We start from the raw sequence: 6,898 nt of genomic DNA on the forward strand, positions 1-6,898 counted from the left end.
ATATTTATAGGAACTTCAGAGAGTTAATAAAAAACAATTGAATATAGAGAATCTATCTCAGCAGATAGATTTGAATAATGTCTCAAAATGATATTAAAATGGGCAATGGGAATATAAAAATGTTTAAAATAACTAACCACCAGGTAAATACAAATCAAAAGCACAATGAGGAAATAATTCACCCTTACAAAGTGTTTAGTATAAGAAATATTGAAGAGAAATAGTTCAAGAATTAGGAGAAAGGAAGCCACTGCTGGTAGAAATGAATTTGTTGCAGCCATTATTAAAACAATGTATAGGTTCCTCAAAGATTTAAAAAAAATATGATTCAGAATTCTCACTACCAGGTATATAATATTCCTAGGAAATGAAATCAGCTGCTCTACAAGATATCTGGACTTTCAGGTTTGTTATACTCTTCACAATAGCCAAGAAGGAAAACTCATCTAAGTGTTTGTAAATCAATGAATGGATAAAATGTGGTGTTCATTGAATGAATTATAATTGAGCCATGCACTGGATGAGATCATGTGGCAGTTGAGAGGATCGGAGGATCCTTGAAGAAAATCAGCCAGGCATGGAAAAGCAGGTGGTGCCTCATCTCACTCAAGAGTGCCATCCCAACCAGTTGGCATTGTAGAATTTGAAAAAACAATGGTGACTATAGAGTTTGGAGAAGAATAAAGGGGGAAAGAACTTGGGAGGGTTTGATCAATGGGTATTAAGTTACAGTTAGATAGGAGTACAACAGTGGTGTGCTGATCCGTGGGGTGATGATAGTGAGAATGAAGAACATACTGTACCGTGTGAAAGGATGGAACAAAAGATTATACAAGTTTTCATCATAAATAAACAATCAATATATGGGGAAATAAACATGTTGACTTGATTTGAACATTTTATGTATACGGTGTGTGTGTCAAACATATGATATTCATTAACATGCATAAAGTATATGTTTTTAGTTTAAAAAGTTAAGAAGAAATCAGCCTTCTTAGATCAATGGAGAGCAAAGGGCTGGACCCAGGTCCCCCAGCACATATGTAACAAATGTGTAGCTTGGCCTTCATGTAGGTCCCCAAACAACTGGAGTTGGGGTTTACTCTGACTCTATTTTCTGCCTGTGGATCCTACTCCCCTAACTGAGATGTCTTATGTGCCTCATTGGTGAGGATGTACCTAGTCCTGCAATAACTTGAAGTGCCAGGGTGGATTGATACCCAGAGGGAAGTATAGGGAGGGATGGGGGAGTGGTCATTGGAGGAGAGATTGGAAGAAGAGGAGTGTACAATTAGGATATAAAGTGAATAAATGCATTTATTAATGGAAAAGGATAATACAAGTAAATATTTTAAAAATTAAAAAGATAAAGGTTGTCTAAAGAAAACACTAACACTGTAGTTAGCAGTTATAATATAGGTATAAGTGAAATGTCATAAAAAAATCAATGGGAGAAATAAGATCTGTTTTATGAGATGCTAACCTTTGCTGTGATCCAACACTGATCAAAAGTAAAGGAAAGATTTACTTCATTCAGAAGCCATCCGTGGGAAGCCAAGGTAAGAACCTGGAGATAGGAACTCAAGCAGAGAGCCTGCGTACTAGCTTGCTTCCTCTGGCTAGTTCAGCTCCCTATCTTGTACAGTCCACGTGAACTTGTTAGGGACTGGCTGGTTCCTCTTATACTAATTAGAAATCAATAAAATGGCTAACAGACATGCTTGTAGGCCATTCAGATGGAGGAAAGTCCTCCATTAAGGTTCCTTCTTTCCTGTTGTGTGCTAAGTTGACAACCAGAACCAGTCATCATGGATATCTCCCTCACATAAGAAAAGTTGCACTAAAGTGGTCTTTAATTGCCTAAGAAATGTATTTTGAGAAGCTGCAGAGATCTCAGTGGGTAAATCACCTGCTTTGAAACTGTAAGTAAGACTTGAGAACCAGAGTTTGTGTTTCTAGTGCCCACAGAAACACCGGTAGGTGTGGCAGCCCATCTGCCATCACACTGCTTTGGATGTCCATCAACTAAGAGCTGTTGTCTTTACAGCAGCTTTATTATTTGATTGGTGCAAACATATTTTATCTATAGCTTACTGAATTCCACCTTTAACTATTAGTTTATTTTATATTAGGTGGATTGTGTTGGCTTTGTATTTGTGTTTCTACAGCATTATATACTCTACTGTTAACTTGTGTGCTACCTAGAGCAAGCTGGCTCACTAGCCTAGCTAGATTAACCTTCTCTGGGTGAAGTGAAAGACACTTTCTCCTCAAATAGAGAGTGACTGTGGAAGAGACCTGACATCATACCCTAGCCTCCACAATCACCCCCCCCCACACACACACATACACATTGGAAACCTACAGATATTTCTAAAAATTTTAAGTAATATAATTCATATGTTGAGCAAGGAGATAAAATAGAACTACACACAGCATGCTGTTGTACAACCTGAGAAGGCAGAAAAGGAAGGCAGGGGAAAAAAGATATATTAAATAAAATTAATAGAAAGCAGCTAATACATGCTGAATATAAGACCAATTAAAGCAATTATCACCTTAATAGAGAATGTTTTAAATACTATAACCAAAGACTAGAGACTATCAGAGTAGGCAAAATGACTGATGCCAAGGCTAGGGAAAGATATGAACAAGATGAGTTTGTAGCCCATTTTAGTGACTGGGTGTAAAGAGCTGTTCAAAAAAAAGGAAAAAGTAAAATACACAGAGTGAAGAAATATGTCTAGGGTCCCCACTGAGGAGTTCCCAGTATTCAAAGCAGGAACAATTTCAGCAACAAAATAAAGCAACAATGTGCTATGTCCCAACATGTAAGGTAAAATCAATGGGTGGATTCTGACATGTACAAGATCAGAGGGAGAATTCAGAGTAGCAAGCCCTTATCCTCTGACTCCACAGTGTAGTCTTCCTGTTGACTGTATTCTAAAAGTAAGGTATGAGTCACCTTCTGGTAGGCCGAGCTAAAGTCATTGTTTTAACATCAACAGTGACAAGTCATGTGGACAGTACTAACCCTTAAGCAAGGTACATTAACAATGTCCATTTTCCTTAGTGGGCCTTTCCCACTCTAATCTCTAGAAAGACATTCTCCAAACTGACTGAGCAACAGTTCCCTCAGAACAAAGGGAAGTCTGAGACACTGTCACAACCAGGAGGAGGTTACAAAGAAACACAGACTGAATGAGATCCTGGGACAATAGAGAAATCTGACAAATGTGTACATTTTTGTGACTAGTGGAGATAATAAATGATTATGATAAAATTGTTTTAAACATCAAATATGGTGAACATTATGTGGTCTTAGGTATTAAATACTTTTATATGTTTCATGCCACAGCTTTCTATATATGAATGCCTATATTTATATAAATATGTAGCATCCATTCTTAGAAATAACGTCAAGTGAGCATCATACAAATCCTAACTGATTGCAGTTATTTCCATATTTCCTCTTAAAAGACAAGTAGAATTTGTTTCAAAGTTCCAAAAGCTGTACATGTTGTCATTTCATTTACCCATCATAGAGTTTCTTCCAGGTCTTTAGATATATGTGGACAAGATGGTCCAAATAGGTTCATGGTACTGGACTGATTGTACTTTATCCTGGGGTTTTCTGGCTTGTTTGCTGACAGGTGAGTAGGTTCATTGTATCAGGCTAGGCTTCTGCTCCTAGGTTACCTTGGAGGGGATGGCTAGATTGTGCTGGATGACTCCATAGAGGAGTGAAGGAGAAACTTAGTCAAGCAAGCCCAGACACAATGGTAGCACATGTGTTGCTGATACTTCCTCCCCAAGCCAACCCAGAATCTGCCTGCATAAGTAGAGACCCACTGACCCTGGATCAGGTGATGGAGCAAACTAATGTGAAAGAGACAGAACCTCATCTGGCTACTGGAGATCCAATGAGAGGCCTGGAGGGGGCATAAATGTTTGCCCAGTTCCTGCAGTAAATGAGTTTGTTTTTGACACTTGCCTGATCCCCAGGATCTGTATCACCCCAAAGGTCCAGGTTGTAAGCAACAGAGGAGATCAGCCTTCTTTGCCCAATTGCTTGATTCTGTATTCTTAGGCAAGCTATTTCCATTTACTGAGTCCTAAGGGTATGTGTGAATGAAGGGACAAACTTGGAAGTTCTTATAATATTTGCTACGTAAGTGTAAGTATATAAGACTTTTTCTTATTAATGGGAAGGGCTATTTTCATTTCTCAGGGGAGGTAAATTTCAGTGTGACCTGGTACCTGGTGACTGATTTCATCAGAGATTATGCATCTTTACCATGGCTAGAATCATCCCTGGGTACTTGGGAGAAATACCTGTGCCTAACAACCTGAGTCCACTGCACCAAGTCCTTCCTTAGTCCTTGAAAAATATTAAATATGTCCCTGAACTAACCAAGGTATCACTCACTAGACCTGGCCTCAGATAATATTGTTCCTGTTGCTAGTTAGTTTGCATGGCCATTATAAGATACAACAGAGAGAATGGCCTAACCATGGAAATTAAATCCCCCATAGTCCTTGGGGGCAGACTCAAAAGATCAAAGTGAGACACATTTGCTCTGTCCTCTTGTGGCCTTCCTGTGTATGTGTGCAGAGAGAAAAAGCAAGAGGGAGAGAGAGGGGGAGAGAGAGAGAGACAGAGAGAGACAGAGAGACAGAGACAGAGCGAGACAGAGACAGAGAGAGACAGAAAGACAGAGATGGAGACAGAGAGAGAGAGGGAGGAAGGGAAAGAGAGAAAGACAAAAAGAGACAGTGAGAGACATGAAGGATATTTTAGTGTCTTCATTTTTTTATATGAATGCCAGGTCTCCAGTCTTACATGTTCACTGAACCCTCGATATTTTCCTAAAGGGTCTGTCCAGTTAGAATCACATTGAATGTTAGAGAAATTTCCACATGGATATTTTATTGGAACACAGCTCCATCTGCAACAAACCCTGAGCAGTGGAGCTGAAGCTTGAAATGCATTTCATGAATGATTAGGAAAGTGTCTTCAGTCAACATCATGGACTGTCATTCCTATCTTACCATATTTATTCAAACCTGATCAGGGGCACTTTGTAACAGACATCATTTTTTTTCTAAAGGCTCCATATAATATTGGGGCTATAGTTACATTCCTTTTCTGAAATGATGTCAAATGACTGTCAGAAGGAGCTAATGAATTGTGACAACAGGTCTGCCCTAGAGTGGGAGGGTTCATGTGTTCCAGCTGCATACATCTCTCCTAATGACAATAAACCTTTGATCCCATGAACCTCCAGACAGTTTGTTAGGCTACTTGAATTCTGTCATGAATGCCTTGAGTCTGTTTAAGGATGTTCTAAAGGCTAAGAATCTTCCTTCCTACCTTTGTATGGCCTTTGGTCTCTGTCTGCTCTTCTGCTCATTTTATATCCTCATCTCTTCCCTGTCTCTTTTGGTATCAAGTGCAATTTGTAGTCTTGTCTAAAGCCACCAGCTCACTTCACAGATGGTGAATTGCAGTTGAGAGTAATGGGCCTATTCGGTTCAGCCCAGAGAGTACATTAGTGTCTGATAGCCTATAACTGCTGAACATTAGACATCGTTCACACTGCTCCAAGGTCATCTGTAGGGCTGCCTCTCCCTCCCTTTCCTCACTCCATTCCATTCCTTTCTACCTCCATCAGATCTGAATTATGCCAAAGTCATGAGGCTATTAGGACCCGTTCTTGGACTGTGGAGCAATGAGTCTTCATTACTGGCCTGGGTCAGTTTTGCTCCAACAAACTGAGCAGTCCGAATACTTGAAAGAGAGCTCAGCTCATGAAACTAACAGAAGCCAAATGTATCCACTAAGGGCTCCTGGGTCTTCTCATAAGGGAAGTGTTCCAGTAGGCATCATTTCAAATAAGAAATCAGAAACCAAGCAGCTGGTGAGAGATGTTAACAAACATCTAAAACACCAGTTACAGTTATAGAGCACTGTGCTGTTGACACTGATGATGCATCCTAAAAGGTTTAATACTAATTAAATAAAGCAAGGTATATGCCCGTGCTAAGCAAGTTTCTCTCAACTTCCATCTCCTTTGCTCTCTTTATTTTTCACTGTCTCTGATTGTCTCTCATTCCTCATCTTCCTCTATATTCCATCCATCTCTCCCTTTCTGTCTGTCTTAGTCAGGGTTTCTAGTCCTGCACAAACATCATGACCAAGGAGCAAGTTGGGGAGGAAAGGATTTCCTCAGCATACACATCCATGTTGCTGTTCATCACTAAAGAAAGTCAGGACTGGAACTCAAGCAGGTCAGGAAGCAGGAACTGATGCAGAGGCCATGGAGGGATATTCCTTACTGGCTTGCTTCCCCTGGCTTGCCCAGCTTGCTATCTTATAGAACCCAATACTACCAGCCAGAGAGAGTACCACCCACAAGGGGCCCTCCTCCCCTTGATCACTAATTGAGAAAATGCTCCACAGCTAGATCTCATGGAGCCACTTCACCAACTGAAGCTCCTTTCTCTGTGATAACTCCAGCCTGTGTCAAGTTGACACACAAAACCAGCCAGTACACTGTCCCTCTACTGTTCTTGTTTACCAACTCACCATAGGGAATACTAAATGGTAGAAATTTCTTCCTAGTTTATTTCATATAGATTTGTAAATGAATTTTCAAATGTAACTACCAAATTCTTGAATAAAAGTGCGAGGACCAAAGGACAAATTGAGAGCCTGGGACCTTAGTGTTTGCTCATGCCTTTGTTAAAATTAGTGAGCTCTGAACTATCATTAATTGACCTGCGGGTGGCAGCCACCTTGGAAGAATCAGGAATTACTAAGATCAGGTGCCATCAGATTCCCCCTTGTGTTCTTTTTTTTTTTTTATTTTAGATATTTTCTTTATTTACATGCGAA

The sequence above is a fragment of the Mastomys coucha genome, unplaced genomic scaffold (genome assembly GCF_008632895.1).
Source record: "Mastomys coucha isolate ucsf_1 unplaced genomic scaffold, UCSF_Mcou_1 pScaffold15, whole genome shotgun sequence".
Lineage (NCBI taxonomy): Eukaryota > Metazoa > Chordata > Mammalia > Rodentia > Muridae > Mastomys > Mastomys coucha.